The sequence below is a fragment of the Pantherophis guttatus genome, chromosome 2, assembly GCF_059756535.1.
Source record: "Pantherophis guttatus breed Tessera chromosome 2, ASM5975653v1, whole genome shotgun sequence".
NCBI lineage: Eukaryota > Metazoa > Chordata > Lepidosauria > Squamata > Colubridae > Pantherophis > Pantherophis guttatus.
The window spans coordinates 95,428,995-95,447,318 of record NC_142064.1 but is presented as its reverse complement, the minus strand read 5'-3'; the positions used below and the strand labels follow the sequence as shown (position 1 = coordinate 95,447,318).

Here is an 18,324-nt window from a genome sequence, read left to right as displayed (position 1 = left end):
TGCTTTCAAACTGATGGTTTGGAAATCAGGTCTAAAATAATGTGTTTTGAGAGTAAATAAGTGAGAAAATAACAAAGTATAGTCAAATGTAAGCAGCTGCATTTGGGGACAAATAAATAATATGAACTTTTTTTTAAGATGGATTTTTGTATGTACTGAAGATTAACTAACTAGGGGTTCAGTAGTCACCATCCCTTTGATTGGAGGGAGTAACAGGAAGCCTCCTTAGCAGTTTGCTTTCCAATAAATTAGTGTTTGTCTGGTAAATTGATGTTCATCTGTACATTATGACAACTGTTTGTGAAAGGTAAATTAGTCATGGCAGCCATTTTCTTAAGCACTCGTGTCATGCTTTCAACAATAGCAATAGCAATAGCACTTGCACATAGTGCTTTTACAGCCCTCTCTAAGCAGTTTACAGAGTCAGCATATTGCCCCCAACAATCTGGGTCCTCATACCCACCTCAGAAGGATGGAAGGCTGAGTCAACCTTGAGCCTGGTGAGATTTGAACTGCTGAACTGCAGCTAGCAGTCAGCTAAAGTAGCCTGCAGTACTGCACTCTAACCACTGCACCACCTCAGCTCTTACAAGTGTGCCTATTGGCCCAAAATATTTGGAAACACTTTTAGTAATATTCAGAGGACGTTTGCGGAATAATAAATCATTAAACTCAAAACATGCATTCCACAGGAGGCTATCTTCAGCCTCTCCACATGATGTTTTGTTTTGCTCTGGTCTAACTTCTTCCACTGCTGAGAAATCACTCTATCACAAATATAAAACTGGATGATTTGATTACTCCAACTTCTGTAGAAAAAGCCCACCCAAACAGTGATTCAAAAACAGAGGAGATGGATATTCTTAAGGTACCATGGGCAGTCCTTAATCTTACATATTCTCACTCATCTGTCCTAGGCCATTTGGAAGCACAATTTAAATTTTGTAATGTCCCAGCCTGTATCAACCCATGGTGACATAGCTATACCTTTTCTAAGACCTTGTCCAAACTAGAGGTAGCCTTACCTATTTGGACATTCTAAATTATATTTTCTTTTGAGTGATGTTCTCTAACAGGCGGAGCTTTATTTATGACAAATTATGTGACAGTTCTGGTTGGAAGCAAATTCTCCTCCCTATGAAGGTGATCATAGTTCTTTTTTATCAATGGGAATTGGGATGGGTTCTACTTACCTTTATTACCGGTTCGCAATGGGATCGCTTGCTCGCGCTTCTGTGCATGCGCAGATCACCTATGATGACATTTGGGGCGGTGGGCGGAGCCTCCCACTGGTTTTACTATTTGGTTCTTGCGAACTGGTCCAAACTGGGGGAAACCCACCACTGATGGGAATCTTTACACATGTCACTCTTTCATAACCATGTCACATCTTTGAGGAAAGGTCAGCTTTCTTCCTGGGAGCTCATAAATCTTCTAAGATACTGATCTTCACAATAAAATTGTCAAAGCTTTGTTGTTCTTATTGTTGTTTTGGAGTTACAGGGGCTCTCCCCACCCCTGCCCCCAGCTCATTTTTTTTTCCACTCCATCAAATTGCTGAGACTTCAGTGACTGCCATCAGTTTGATCGCCTGTCAGAATGTTGATCCCCCTTCTGTTATGAAAGGATTTTTACACAGACTGTCTATTGATTCACAACACTGGCTTAAAACTGAGCTTAAACTCCATCAGACATAGTCAGAGTTCATGTCTCTTGAGGACTGGTTTCTAATGATGTCTTTCAGGTGACATTTAACCCCAATTGCTTTGAAAATACTTTCAGGGGATTCAAAAGCTTGATGAGACATTCGAGTTCAGTGTAAGGTCAGCAATATCTGGAAAGAATTGTCTGTATCCTGACCTCTTTAATTTCCTCAAAGGGACAGAACAGTGTTCGGCTTCTCTTGAAGAGAGTAAAAAGGAGTTTTGCTTTGTTTTACTTTAAAAATGTATGGATATGATTACATATTACCGTGTTTCCCTGAAAATAAGACCCTGTCTTATATTTTTTTGAACCCTGAAATAAGTGCTTGGCCTTATTGCCATGTGCTCAAAAGCCCAATTGGGCTTATTATCAGGAGATGCCTTATTTTGGGAGAAACAGGGTAAGACTATGGGAACCTTTTTTTTCATGAGGAAGAGATATAATTAGGAAAGAGTTATCTGTTAGTCAAAGAAAAATAAATTTTAAACTTCCTACAAAGCTGCCCTGGGTGCTCATACACGCACACACAACGGTAGATTACTAGGTCTTTATTGACTGCTGGAATCCAAGTATACAGTCCTCAGCAGCTCTTGAATTAAAAAAGACCCACACACCCTTCTAAGTTCCCCCAGGAGTTCTAAGGAGCTGGCAAGAGGGGTGGTTTCAATTCCCGAAGCCAGGCAGAAGCTGGAACAAGGTGTTCAACAAAGCAAAAGTTTCAAAGCCTTGATTTAGTCCACGAGGCAAGGCACTAGGTCAAGGCACAAACCAGAGGTCCAAAGTTCAACATGAGTTCAAAGGCAAAACCCAAGAAGCAGGAATCATAGAGCAAGGAATCCACACACATTGTTCCACCAATGCCCATTACGTTGGGCGGGATTAAATAGGCAACACCAGTACGGCCTCTTATGACGGGCGAGGCTGCCTCCTCACAAGTAACTGACTGACCAGCAGCGTTGTGCCTGTTACATCTCCATCCTGTGCATCCTTGATTGGGGGGAAGGAGGTGTGCACTACACTTCCTCATCCTCGCTGGCTGCAAGCAGCTGTTCCTATTTTTCACCTGAAGCCTCCAGGTTGACTTGCTGCAGCTGTGGCTCCCTCTGCTTGGGCTCAGCCTGCTGCCCAACTGGTTATTCTGGCTGTGGCTGCTCCATAAGATGCTCTGCTCCCTGGTCCATGTCTCCATGCACCCATGCAATCCCTTCCCCAGAGATGCCAACATCTGACTCTTCCTCCGCCACTGCCAAACTCATGTCCAGAAAGGAGGCCAGAGGCATGTCCATGACAAAAGCTTCTGATGTAGCAACTCTCTGATGCATCTTTGATAATTGGCCACTAGACTCAGTTTCTAGCATTACAAAGAACACCAGTTCTGATGCCCTTGAAAACCACTAGGAAAATTGCAATAGCACCAGCAGAAACGGACATGTAACACCCCTGTTTTGTGAGCTGCGTTGATTGCTACTTTACTTCCAGGTGCAATTCAAGGTGCGGGTTTTCACCTATAAAGCCCTACATGACATAGAGCTTGGTTCAGGGGTGAAATACTCCCGGTTCAGACCAGATCGCCTGATCCGGTAGCGATGGAGGCGGGTGGTTCGGAGAACTGGTAGCAAAAATCCCTGCCTATCCCACATTGCCCAGCTGAGCCGCGCAATCATCAGAGGCTTTTTTTTTTTAAGCATTTTTTCTACAACCTCTTTGGCCAAAAAAATGCTTTTAAAAGTAAAAAAAGAAGCCTCTGATGATCGCGCGGTACAGCTGGGATCATCAAAGGCTTTTAAAAGCATTTTTTCTACAACCTCTTCAGCCGAAGAGGTTATAGAAAAAATGTTTTTAAAAGGAAAAAAAGCCTCTGCCGATCAGGCAAGTCAGCTGGGATTGTCAGAGGCTTTAAAAGCATTTTTTTTACAACCTCTTCAGCCAAAAATGGTTTTAAAAATGGTTTTAAAAGTTTTTTTAAAAAAAGTTGGCCACGTCCACTCAGTCATATTACCCCACCACCACCAAGCCACACCCACAGAACCGGTAGTAACAAATTTTACATTTTACCACTGGCTTGGTTACTTATCGGATTGCTTGTCTCCCTTAACATCACCTCTGCCAATTCATTCTGGCTGGGTTTTATTTATTTATATTTATTTTATTTAATTCATCAAGCATGTATTAGATAACATATATAAGTATAGACATAATTTTGAATACATGAGATGGATACAAATAAAAGGGAACATTAGGACAGGGACGGTAGGCACGCTGGTGCACTTATGCATGCCCCTTAAAGACCTTTTAGGAATGGGTTGAGGTCAACAGTAGACAGTCTAAGGTTAAAATTTTGGGGATTTGGGAAAGAAACCACAGAGTCAGGTAGTGCATTCCAGGCGTTGACAACTCTGTTGCTGAAGTCATATTTTCTGCAATCGAGTTTGGAGCAGTTTACCTTAAGTTTGTATCTACTGTGCGCTCATGTGTTATTGCGGTTGAAACTGAAGTAGTCATTGAGAGGTAGGACATTGCAGCAGATAGTTTTATGTACTACGCTTAGATCAGAATAAAGGCAGAGTAGTTCTAAATTGTTTACGCCCAAAATTTCAAGTCTGGTGGCATAAGGTATTCTATTGCGGGTAAAGGAATGGAGGACTCTTCTCGTGAAATATCTCTGGACTCTCTCAATTGTATTAATGTCCGATATGCAGTGCAATATGGGTTGGTATATGCAAGGCTCCTTCTATTAAACAGAGTCATCTATTGCAGGGGTGGGCAACTGTGGCCCTTTTACAACCTGTGGACTTCAACTCCCTGAATTCCTGAGCCAGCTTGGCTGTCTCAGGAATTCTGGGAGTTGAAGTCCACAGGTTATAAAAGGGCCACAGTTGCCACCCCTGATCTATTGGGATCCTGGAAGGCATGCCCCTCTGAAGCCATGCCTGCTCTCTGGGACCAGGTTGCCCTCAAGATCTGGATATTCTTCACTCTGAAGAAGAGCCACTGTCAGGGGAGAATGAGATCTCTTGCTTTATTGCACTTGCCATCTTTATTTTTTTTCTTGGTTTTTCTTGTATTTTATTTTATTGCTGTGAACTGTCCCGAGTTGTTGAGAGGTAGGTGGCATACAAGTTTAAAGGAGGAGGAGGAAAGATCTGGAGAGGTTGGAGTACACCAAGCAGAAGCCTTGGAGACCAAGAGCTCAGCTGGTCTATAAATACAATAAAGCTTTAGATAGTTGAACCATAGAGAACAACCAATTATCCCTAAGGGATAGTTTCAGAAGCTGTTTTGTGATAATGTTCCCAGTTATAAAAGAGCTCAGCTAGTTACCTGGGAATGGATGTTGAAAAACACAACTATTAGATAATAGAATAAAAGAGTTAGAAGGGATCTTGGAGATCTTCTAGGCCAACCCTTTGCTCAAGCAGGAAATCCTGTACCATTGCAAACAAATGGTTGTCCAATCTCTTCTTAAAAGCCTCCAGTGATGGAGCACCCACAACTTCTGACGACAAGCTGTTCCACTGGTTAATTGTTCTGTCATGAAATTCCTCCTTATTTTTAGTTTCTCTCCTTGGTTAGTTTCCATCCCTTGTTCCTTGTCCTGCCTTCAGATGCTTTGAAGAAAGGTTGACCCCCTGTCTTCTTTGTGGCAGCCCCTCAAATATTGGAAGACTGCTATCATGTCACCCCTAGTCCTTCTTTTCATTCAACATATACTCAATTCCTGCAACCGTTCTTTGCATGATTTAGCCTCCTGTTCCCTAATCATCTTCGTTGTCTCACTTTAATAGCTGCGCTGCTTAAATGCTTATTCTGGAATGAGTTGTTTCCATTAGCCAAAAAGCACTTTGCATTCCAAGCTGGTATTAAGATTGTATTTATAGATAGCCAAATTGGCAAATGCATGATTCACAGAGGTAGCTAATGTTCTTTTAATGAAATCTGCCAACATCTTGAAAGACAACAACACCTTAAAGAGACTTCTAAATTTGAGGAGAAAATTTGGTCCAAAAAAAAACCTGGAGAATATTAGGTTGCAGATATATGCCTCAACATTTGAGCAAGGGAAAGCATGCTGTGAGCACACACTGCAAGTAAAAATCGGTTAGAGGGATTTGTTTTTCTTATAAATCGCATCCTTTGTCCTTCTAATCTTAACAGCATCTCTAATTAAGAGAGCTTTGCAGTCTTACAAAAGCGACTGTTGAAAAACATACATTTCTTTCTCAGTGCTTAACAAAATGTTTTACTTTTTAGTTGAGAAAGGAGTAAAGAAACCTAGGAAACATGAAAGAGAGTTCTGCCAAAGCACAGGCATCAGCTGCTGGATACACACAAACACAAAATAACTTCATTATTACCAGTTTGGTGAGTTAGACCCAACCAGACAATTCATTCAATTGAGTTTATCCTGAATCTACGTCGTGCTTCTTCAAAGCCAAAGGCTTGTTAATTGCTTTGGCCCCACAGCCTTGAGCAGGAGTTAGTGCTAAAATGATCATTGTCTCCAGAGAATGGCTGCTAGTCAGCGGAGAAAGTCAGATAAAGTCAGCAGGCACAGTTGGGAGAGATTATCGTATACTAATTTGAAAAGGGGGGGGGAAAGGCTACAAAGGCGCTAATAGGTTTGCAAAGGGGAATTAAAATAAGCTGGTGAGTTAATTGCATCCATCTGGAATTCACTAGTGTTGCTCATGGCTTATTTCCTAAAAAGAAGAACCAATGTGGGGTCTTCCTAGCAGGGCCAGCATCCTGCAGAGGTACCACCCAGATTTCAGCAGGCCCTGCCAGCTTTTGTAATTGGCGGTAACTCAGCCTTTGTGTTGTCCTGGGAAGAAACAGATCAGAACAATTCTGGCATAAAATAATCCTACGGGAACATTTGTCGATTCTACGATAAGACTCATTTGTATGCCACCCTGAGTCTTCGGAGAGGGGTGGCATACAAATTGAATTAATAAATTGAATTAATAAAGCAACCCCTCGGGACGAGTGAGTTACTGGAAATACAACAGCCCCAAAGAAATAAGGAGAAATTTCCTGACAGTTAGAACAATTAATCAGTGGAACAACTTGCCTCCAGAAGTTGTGAATGCTCCAACACTGGAAGTTTTTAAGAAGATGTAGGATAACCATTTGTCTGAAGTGGTGTAGAGTTTTCTGCCTAAGCATGGGGTAGGACTAGAAGACCTCCAAGGTCCCTTCCAACTCTGTTATTCTATTCTATTCTATTCTGTTCTGTTCTGTTCTGTTCTGTTCTGTTCTGTTCTAAATAAACCTTTTAAAATGCGAAAGTGGGGAGATGATTTGGGGACCATTTGAGAAAGCATTGACTAACTGGAGGGAAGTTCACAAAGCCAAAGTATCATTTTAAAGGAAGCAGTGAATTCTGCATTCTGTTTCAAGAGAATTTCCCAGAGCTTTCAGGCATATTTTTCAGAAAGAAAAAAAAAAGGAATGATGAGCTTTTTTCCCTTGAAAGTACTATCTATGAATTGTCTTTAATATTCATTGAAGACTTGTCCTTCTAAGCCTCATTAATACATATCCCTCCTATCAGCAGAAAAGTATCCTCGGTTGATGGATGCTACCCCAATAGTTGAAGTCTCTTCTACCTCAATAACAAGGACATGAATATACTGTCCTTACAGTTTTAGTGGGAGACAGGTTGAGGACAGCAATTGATGGATTCCCCAAATAAAGTGTCACTAGTCAGAAGGAAGCACAACCACCAATTAATGTTCTTTAAGTGTATAAGGGAGATCTTGGACAATTGTGGGAGAGTGCCTGGGAAGGTAGCTGTAGCCATATTTCAAGCTGTCCAAGTGAGGGGTGCTCTGTGCTGGTGACACTAACCCAATCCTCTTCTTATTACTGGGAATACAATACAGTAATAGAAGAAGTGGTTGACAACATTTAAATAAATTGAACATGTAAATAATGAAAGCAGGTGGCTGATACACAGAAACAGATGTCTTTATTGTATCAAGTAAGGTAAACCTGCCTTCATCACATTGTCCATTGTATGTGAGGGTGAAGCTTTGTGTTAGAGAGTCTCCTCTAACTATGAAGGGCGCTTCAAGTGCAAAAGGACTTGGGAAAAATTAGGTTAAGACACTGAGCAATTAGCTCACTTAAAGGTGTCTGATAAAACATGTATTGTGATGCGCACTCAGTCCTGTTTGGCACTGCAACATCACTGGCAAATATTTAAGGACAAAAGCCTGCACTGTGACCACATTTTGGTCTTTTGACAAAATCTCAGTTTGTGTTAAATTTATATTTTACCGACAAAGAAAGAAAGGGAGACTAATATACTAATATTTTTCAGACTATAAGATGTCCCGAAGTATAAGATGTACCTAGCTTTTTGGGAGAAAAACAAGGGGGAAAAAATCTGCCTCTGCCTCCCAGCAATTTATTTCCTTGGAGCAAACAGCAAACAGCCTAGTCAGCTTCAGCACAGCCTGATTTAGCACAAGCAGCTGATTGGTGGTTGGATCAGCCTCCTGGAATATCATCTATCAGCTGTTCCAGGCTGTGGGGATCACCACCGCCTGTCGCCGCCATCGCCGCCCATTGCTGCTGCCACCTATCGCCACCTCCCTGTGGCCCATTTTCAGCCTCTGTGCCTCCCATTTTTGGCCTCTGTGCACCCCATTTTCATTCCGTTCCAAGCGGCAGAGATTGCTGCTGCCATTGCCTATCCCTGCCACCTGGAATGGGCCCAAAACAGGACATGTGGAGGACAAAAATGGAGCACATGGAAGACAAAAATGGGGCGCTTGGAGGCAGTGATAGGCAGCAGCAGTGATGGGCGGCGATGGTGGTGATGGGCGGTGGCGATCACTGCAGTCTGGAACAGCTGATAGGCGGTATTCTGGGAGGTCGATCCAACTGCCAATCAGCTGCTCGTGCTAAATCAGGCTGTGCTGAAGCTGACCAGGTTGTTTGCTGTTTGCTACAAGGAGGTAAATTGCTGGGAGGCAGAGGCCAAAGGGTGGGGGCCGCCGGGTGGGTAGGGCTTCAGCAACATTCACTGTATAAGACGCACAGACATTTCCACCCACCTTTGGTGGGGGGGAGTGTGTCTTATACACCAAAAAATAAGATAGATCTATTTCAATCTATTTAGCTCTCGTCAGCTAGCCATACCCTTCTGGGATTTGAACCTGGGCTACTAACATATTAGGTAGATATATTAACCTCTAAGCCATGGGCTCTCCTCACTTTGTCAGCTATATCAGGGGAGAGATTTTTTGATTTTTATCAGGGCAACCTCCATCCCATATTTGGGTAGACCAGGTTGCCTTGATAAAAAACACAAAATCTCAATTTGTTGTAGACCTCTGGGCATAAGATCTGCAACATATATATCTTAGACTTCCTTAGACTTGTGACACACCAAAAGTCTCTATTGACCTAGTTCCTTTTGGTAACTAACATAATCTACTAAGTACTCCAAGGATCTCTTCCAATTTCCATCCACTTTTCACAGAGAAAACTGGACAAAGAAATCTGTACTCAAAGAATTAGTAGCTTCCTATGTACTCTTACCAGAAAGTAAACACCATTGAACTCAAGCATGTCAATTTTTATGAATGTTAAATCCAGATTTGCATGGTCTCTGGGTGCATGAATGTAGACATAGGGGAATCAAACAATTTTACAAAGTATCTTACTTTATAGCAGGGGTGAAATCCAGTAGGTTCTGACATGTTCTGAGAACCTGTAGCGGAAATTTTGAGTAGTTTGGAAGACCAGCAAATGCCACCTCTGGCTGGCCCCAGAGTGGGGTGGGAATGGAGATTTTGCAATATCTTTTCCCCAGGAGTGGGGAGGGAATGGGGATTTTGCAGTATCCTTCCCCTGCCATGCCCACCAAGCCACTCCCACAGAACTGGTAGTAAAAAAAATTGGATTTCACCACTGCTTTATAGGCAATTGATTTTAAAATTAATTAATTAATTAAAAATAATAACATTAATTAATAGCAATTACTGCATTCAGTTTAATTTTCTTTTTCTTTCAGTCCTGCCTTTTTCTGGAGCATAGTTTCCGGCATATTTATTTACAGGCCTATTTGGCATATAAAAGTTTGACATGTGCCTACCACATCTGCTGTCGGAAGAAGAGTCCTCTAGGATTGCTTTCAGTAGCACTGCTGGACAGTATAGAGGGATTTTCTGTGAATTTCTAATCCTACCTCTGTCACCTTTATTTCAGCTCTTACTACATGAGATGAAGCAGAGACATTTCAACACATTTTAATTGTTTTGGTCCCTGACTTCATCATAGACTCCATTTAGCCAACCTCTAACAGGTGTAAACAAATCAGCAACTGTAGTGAGTTAATAGAGCATCATTTTAGGGCAACTTGACAGTCTAGTCACTGTGTACAAATAAGGATGCAAACGTAGACCTGTTGCCTTTTCTTCCTGATTTACAGATCTGACCTATTTAATTAATACCTGGGCAGAAGTCTGAATGCTAGTCTGAAGGGAGAAAAAGCCTTTAATAATTATTTGACATTGCTGGATAAACTGGGAACTGGATCTAAAGCCATTAGCATTAGATAAAACTTCTGGTTAAAGAATATTGACAGTAGCAATGCAAAACGACTCCATACTGTAAGCTTCTTTTTTAAGAAAAATTAAAAGCAAGGAGAGATTCTACTGGTTCTACTGGTCACTTTAAAGAAGTGAGGAATTTCCAACAAAGAGTACATGCATTATGTTTTTATGGTTTAAATGATTTGTCTTGTTTTTAATGCTTTGTTCTGTCTTTGGCTATTTTTTGTATTGTTTCTATGTTTTTTGAATCATGTATATGAGATGGGCAGCTATATAAATTGAATAAATAAATAAACTATCAGCAGAAGTAAAATGTACATCCTTTTTTTGAGTTGTTACTTGATAATGGGTGTGTGCTGTTCATTTTTATCAATGGGTAGGCAAAACATGAGAGTTATGCCACCGAAGGAATACATAAATGGCCAGGAATTTGAAGCCAAATTTTCAGAACATGCTATCCACCACCATCCTCTTAGAATTCAAAATGGAATAGTAAATATAGATCACAAATTCAATAGCAAGAGGCATCTGGAGGAAGAGGGGGGCAAGATGGTAGCTGTGATCATGTGATTAAAGCCTCGCTATTTCTTATGTAACCAGTCAGTCGTAGAGGAGATCAACCCTGACTGCTCTTTAGAAGGCCAGATCCTGAAGATGAAACTCAAATACTTTGGCCACCTAATGAGAAGGAAGGACTCACTGGAGAAGAGCCTAATGCTGGGAATGATTGAGGGCAAAAGAAAAAGGGGACGGCAGAGAATGAGGTATGGATGGAGTCACTGAATCAGTCGGTATGAGTTTAAGTGGTCTCTGGGGGATGGTAGAGGACAGGAAGGCCTGGAAGAAAGTTGTCCATGGGGTCGCGATGGGTCGGACACAACTTTACAACTAACAACAACAATTTCTTATATGTGGTGCATGTAAAGAAAGTTGTCCATGGGGTTGCGATGGATCGGACACAACTTCACAACTAACAACAACAATTTCTTATATGTGATGCATGTAAAGAAGGAGTCAAACTTCACTTCATTGCAGAAACCATCTTGACCATTTTTTATTACAACTCCTAAACACTCCTCAGGGTATGGTCTATTTAAAATAGCTAGGCTAGAAAACCGACTTCTTTGAGCTGTGTTGCTGGAGAAGGCCCCTGCATATTCCTTGGACAGCAAAGGTAACTAACAAGCAAGTATTGAGTGCATAACACCAGGCATGTCACTAGAATGCCAAAATCACAAAACTGCGTCTCATTTACTTTGGCCATTGCATGCTGAGGAATTCACTGAAGAAAGCAGTTATGCTTGGAAAAGTTAGAGGTAAAAGGAAACCAGGCTGCCAAAGAATACAATGGCTGGACACCATCAAAACTGACACCAGCCAGAGTATAGAACAACTCAAAGAATAGTGTAAGATTGGAAGACTTGGAGATACTTGGCCCAGAGAATTTCTATATCCATAATAATGGATATCATCATCATCATCATCATCATCATCATCATCATCATCAACAACATCATCATCATCATCTTGTGCTGCATACCATGTAGGTCTAACCCCCTGATGTTGCCTACTGAAGATTTTAGGATATAGTAGAGCTGCCTTTTCACTAGGAAAGGAGGCTCCATCATAGTGGCGGACCTGTCCACTTATGGACAGTTTGCAGAAGGGCAAGATATAAAACAGGAGTTTTGAGCACATTGATGGGTGGAGAATATTTTGGATTTGAAGCCACTCACTTCCTGAAGGGACTCAACTGGGTCTTTTACCCTACTCTTGCTGGGAGCTAAGAAAAGAAAATCCAAGTCAAGACAAATTCCCACCTTTCAAATAGCCATTTCCATCAAATTTCAGGAAGTATAATTGTTAAAGAAATACCCCCAGATCCACATTTGCAGTTATATGGAATTTTACAGAATGGATTTTATCTACCAACTACCTATCAATTTCCCAATACCTGGTTTAAACACAAGTGAAATCAGAAATCCCTTAATAAGTTCTCCCAATGTTCTTTGATTTTTAATCCACTTTTCTCAGCCCTGTGTTAGTTTTTCAAAACTTTTCTGGCTGATGGCTAGCCATAGGCTCTAGTGCATTCCCATCATCCATAGCAGAGTATACTGTATATTTAGCACCACAGTTTTAAAACAAAATTTCTCATTAAATCTTTCCTTAAGTCCAAAGCTGCATGATTCACACTTTTCTTGCATTTTCTTGAGTTTTCAGGGATTTAAAGGGCTTGTTAAATTCTCTACTTTGGAGCTTTGGAGAAGAAAATCCAAGGCATTGCTTTCTTCTGAATAACCACTTCTAAATGTTATGGTCAAAAGCAGTCATACCTCACCAGTCCTATATTTTCTCTACACAGATACCCAAGGTGAGGATGAAACCAATAGCAACACACTGACAGTCTGCAGATTCCAGTATCCATTCCATCCTAGGTCTCTGGGTTTTTTACCCGATTATACGCATTTCTATATCTCATTCATTTTTACAAGAGTTTTGTAGTAGAATAGAAATAGAATAAAATATTCTTTATTGGCTAAGTGTGATTGGACATGCAAGGTATTTGTCTCTGGTGCATAAGCTTTCAGTGTACATACAAGCAACAAAGTGATAAATCATAAAATACAATCATAAATCATAACATATAACGAGTGGTGAAATCTAAAATTTGTTACTACCGGTTCTGTGGGTGTGGCTTGGTGGTGGTGGGGTAATGTGACTGGGTGGGCGTGACCATTTTTAAAAAACTTTTAAAACCATTTTTTCTATAACCTCTTCAGTGAAGAGGTTGTAAAAAAATGCTTTCAAAAGTCTCTGACGATCCCAGCTGAGTTGCCTGGTCGACAGAGGCTTTTTTTCTTTTAAAAGGCTCTGACGATCAGGCAACTCAGCTGGGATCGTCAGAGGCTTTTACATTTGATGACCCCAGCTGAGCCCCATGATCATCAGAAGCTTTTTTTTTTTTACTTTTAAAAGCATTTTTTTGGCCGAAGAGGTTGTAGAAAAAATGCTTTTAATTTTTTTTTTAAAAAAAAGCCTCTGATGATTGCGTGGCTCAGCTGGGCATGGGGGGGCAGGGATTTTTGCTACCAGTTCTCAGAACCACCTGCCTCCATCGCTACCGGATCGGGTGATCCGGTCCGAATTGGGAGCATTTCACCCCTGCTTATAACTAATAAAGTCATAGTCAGAAGATACCAAAAGGAGTAGGTAATAGGAAAGATTTATTTATTTATTTATTTATTTATTTATTTATTTATTTATTTATTTATTTATTTATTTAATTTTTATACTGCCCTTCTCCCGAAGGACTCAGGACGGTGAACAGTCAAAATAACATATATATATATAAATGTGAAATAGAAGCAATTTAAAATAATTAAGCTAATTTGGCTCATCAGTTAAGTTAAAATCTTCACAATAAAATTTGGACAATTAGAAAAAATTATGCCAGCCCAGCTTGGTGAAACAGAAAGGTCTTTAAGTGCACGATGGAAAGTATGAAGATCTGGGATCATTCGTATCCCTGGGGGTATCCTGTTCCAAAGGGTAGGTGCCCCCACAGAGAAGGCTCTCCCCCTGGGAACTACCAGTCGACACTGCTTTAATGACGGTACCCTGAGAAGGCCCACTCTGTGGGAGGGTACTGGTTGGTGGGAGGTTATCGGTTGCAGAAGGTGGTCTCGTAGGTACCCAGGTCCTAAGCCATGGAGCACTTTAAAGGTAAGAACCAACACCTTGAAGCGCACTCAGAAGGCCACTGGGAGCCAGTGCAGCTCGCGTAGGAGAGGTGTTACATGTGAGCGCCATGTCGCTCCCAATATCACCTGCGCGGCCGCATTCTGGACCAGTTGGAGCCTCCGCATGCACCTCAAGGGGAGCCCCATGTAGAGAGCATTACAGTAATCCAGTTGGGAAGTGACGAGGGCATGGGTGACTGTGCATAAGGAGTCCCGATCCAGAAAGGGTCGCAACTGACGAATCAGGTGAACCTGATAGAAAGCTCTCCTGGCCACAGCCGTCATATGCTCTTCTAAAGACAGCTGTGTGTCCAGGAGGACACCCAAGTTGCGAGCCCCCTCCGTGGGAGCCAATGACTCACCCCCAATAGTCAACGATGGTATCAGCTGGCTATATCCGAATGCAGGCAGCCACAGCCACTCGGTCTTGGAAGGATTGAGTCGGAGCCTGCTTCTCCCCATCCAGATCCGCACGACCTCGAGGCACTGAGACATCACTGCAAGGGCATCATTGGGGTGGTCTGGGGTGGAGATGTACAGCTGAGAATCATCAGCGTAAAGATGGCACTGCACCCCAAAACCACGGATGATCTCACCTAGTGGCTTCACATAAATGTTGAACAGAAGAGGTGAAAGGACCGACCCCTGCGGCACCCCACAAGTAAGGTGTCTTGAAGTCGACCTCTGCCCTCCTGCCAACACAGACTGCGACCAGTCGGAGAGATAGGAGGAGAACCACCGTAGAACAGTGCCTCCCACTCCCAGCCCTTCCAGTCGGCGCAGCAAGATACCATGGTTGATAGTGTCAAAAGCCGCTGAAAGATCTAATAGAACCAGGATAGAGGAGCAGCCCCTATCTTGAGCTCTCCAGAGATCATCAACCAATGCGACCAATGCCGTTTCAGTGCTGTAACCAAGCCTGAAGCCGGACTGGAACGGATCTAGATAGACAGTTTCATCCAGGTACTGCAGGAGTTGCTGTGCCACCACACTCTCAACAACCTTAGCCACAAAGCAAAGGTTGGAGACAGGACGATAGTTTGCTAGAACAACTGGGTCCAGAGAGGGCTTCTTGAGGAGAGGCCTCACCACCGCCTCTTTCAAGGCGGAAGGCAAGAAACCCTCACTCAGAGAAGCGTTTATAATCCTCTGGAGCCAGCCTCGTGTAACCTCTCGGAAAGCCAGTACCAACCAGGAGGGACACGGGTCCAATAAACATGTGGTCGCATTCAACTTCCCCAGTAACCTGTCCATGTCTTCAGGGGTCACAGGGTCAAACTCATCCCAAATAATATCCTCAAGACCCACCTCCATCACTCCGTCTGAACCTACGCAGTCAGAATCCAAGCCTTCCCGAATTTGAGCGATTTTATCATGCAGATATTGTGCAAAATCCTCAGCTCAACTTTGTAAGGGGTCTTCCCATGCTCCCAGGTGGAGGAGGGAGCGAGTCACCCTAAACAAGGCGGCTGGGCAATTATCTGCTGATGCAATAATAGCAGAAAAATAGTTATATTTTGCCGCTGCTATCGCCACTAAGTAGGTCTTAATATAAGACCTCACCAGTGTTCGGTCAGATTCGGAACGACTGGCTCTCCAACTACTCTCCAAGCGTCTTTTCCGGCACTTCATTTCCCTCAGCTCCTCGGAAAACCAAGGAGCCGGGCGACTTCGACACTGGGTCAGAGGCCGCAAAGGCACAACCCGATCCAAAGCACCAGCGGCCATCCTATCCCAGGTTGCCGCTAGGTCTTCAATCGAGTTGTGAGCTAGAGTCTCAGGAAATGGCCCAAGCTCCATCTGGAATCTATCAGGATCCATCAGGCAGCTGGGGCGGAACCACTTAATCGGTTCCGCCTCCCTGCAGTGGGGTGTAGCGGACAGAAAGTCAAGCTTAAGGAGAGAATGGTCTGACCATGACAAGGGTTCGATGACTATATCCCCTATATCTAGACCATTCAACCACTGGTCAGATACAAAAACCAAGTCCAGAGTGTGTCCCCCCATGTGAGTAGGGCCATGAACTAACTGGGTCAGGTCCATGGCCGTCATGGAAGCCAAGAACTCCTGAGCTACCTCAGACTTTTCACCAATGGACGGCAGGTTGAAATCTCCCATGACCAGAAGCCTAGGAGTCTCAACCGCCACCCCGGCTGTTACGTTGAGGAGCTCAGGCAGGGCTGCTGCTATGTGGCAGGGAGCCAGGTATGTAATCAGCAGGCCCATCTGTAACCTATGACCCCATTTCACGAGGAGGGACTCACATCCGGCTGTCTGAGGAACAGTGGTCTCCCTAGGATCAAGACTCTCCTTTATAATAACTGCTACCCCTCCACCCCTACCCTGTGCCCTTGGCTGATGGAATGCGTGGAAAGATGAGAACGATAATAGTAATACAGTCCTACTGAGATCCGTAGGCGTAAGACTGTGCTGTGAGAATTATGTATTTAGCAGAGAGATAGTATAGAGCCGTGATGGCAAACCTATGGCACGCGTGCCTGAGGTGGCATGCAGAGCCATCTTTCCGGACACGCGAGCTGTCACCCAACTCACCTGCAGCTGCGCTGTTTACCTACCCCACATAACCCGCCCCACCAATTGCCTTCCTGACGTCTCTCTCTGGAGAAAGAAAGTAATCCCTAAAATGCAAGAACTTGAGAACAGGTTTATTTTATTCAAGGCTGTATCGGCGGATGTTCTGTTAAGGAAACGTGCATTTATTTTTACTGTTTGGTGGGATCTATGTCCCCCTCCCCCAATTTGGCACCGCAAGTAGCTTATTTTAGCAATCAGCTATGCTTTCAAGGTTAATTATGGAAGCAAAATGCCAGGGTAATTAGATTTAACTTGAGTTAATGGGGTGGTGGGCAGATTAAGGAAATAAAGCTTCTCTGTGGGGGGTGATCTGAAAATGGATGCAGCCCTGTGAAAATCATAGCGACAAGGCAGACTTTTTCTATAGATCTAAAAATATATAGTATCGTTCTAGTTCGCTGAAAGATCAGGTTTTGTATTGGGACAACACATTGTTCTTTCTCAATTCAGTGACAATTTATTAATCGCCATCCTTGGAGTCTTCATGAAATTCACCGATCTGGAAATAATGTGCTTCAAATGTTATAGGGAGACATAAGACAATTTGGATATTTTTTCCCCCTCCTTTCAAAATATGTTGCTCCATCGGATGAGAAGGAATGGGAAGTGCAGCAATATAAGTGTATTGCTAGTAACACACTTATCACAACCATAAATAGCTCTCCAAAGGTAGAGCTTGGTTTGCAATTGTTTGTTTAATGACCTTTTGAAAGTGTAATGGCACTGAAAAAATAACCATTTTCCACACGATTGTTGCAGCAGCCCCATGGTCTCACATGATCAAAATTCAGAGGCTTGGCAACTGGTTCATATTTATGATGGTTGCAGTGTCCTGGGGTTATGCGATCACCTTTTATGACCTTCTGACAAGCAAAGTCATCAGGGAAGATTCACCAGATTCACCTAACAACTGTATTATTAACTTAACAACTGCAGTTATTGCCTTACCAGCTGTGGCAAGAAAGCTCGTAAAATGGGGTGGAGGGAACTCACTTAACAACTGTCTCCCTTAGCAACAGAAATTTTGGGCTCAATTGTGGTTGTCAGTTGAGGACTTGGAGTGAGCTTTTTAAGGATAGCCGAGCCTTTGCTGAGGAAGGACAGGCCATAGGAAGACTACTCAAGATGTCTGACAAATAATGTTCAGATCAGAGTTGGGTTCTACTTACCTTTGCAATGGGAGCGTGCACGCAGAAGCTCTTGCGCATGCGCAGATCATCCATTATGACATCTGGGCGGGTGGGCGGAGCCTCCCGCCGCTTTTACTACCGGTTTGCAAGAACCAGACAGAACCAGGAGCAATCCACTACTGGTTCAGATTCTCTCCCAGGTAGATTTCTTGGAACTGATGCTGAGGTTTCTCTCCCAGTGTCTAGAAGCTGTGGAGATCTGGAACAAGCTTCAAGGAAGAACTACTATTGGCTATGGGTTTTGAGGTCTCCCAGTTCTTAAGTTGTGAGAGTTTGGGGAGATGGGATGAAATTGAAAGAATTCTTCCAGAATCCCTTCCTAGCCTGGGTGAAAAGAAGACTGGTAAACCTCTGTCCAAAATTAGCCCAGCCAACTGAGCTGTGAGGCAAATGTCAGGTGCAGGAAGACCAAACTAGCCTCCCCACTGTTTGAAGACAAACTTGCCTTGATGTTGATATTGGTTTAATTGTTGATTGGCCAGAGTTCAACATAAAATGAGTGACTATGTAAATGTTTTAAATATA

At 42.9% G+C, this 18,324-nt stretch overlaps 1 pseudogene; it reads right to left on the bottom strand.

Annotated features, from left to right (window-relative positions):
* Window positions 1-2,837: 2,837 nt before the first annotated feature.
* LOC148115207 (uncharacterized) lies at window positions 2,838-17,832 on the bottom strand (annotated as a pseudogene).
* Window positions 17,833-18,324: the final 492 nt, after the last annotated feature.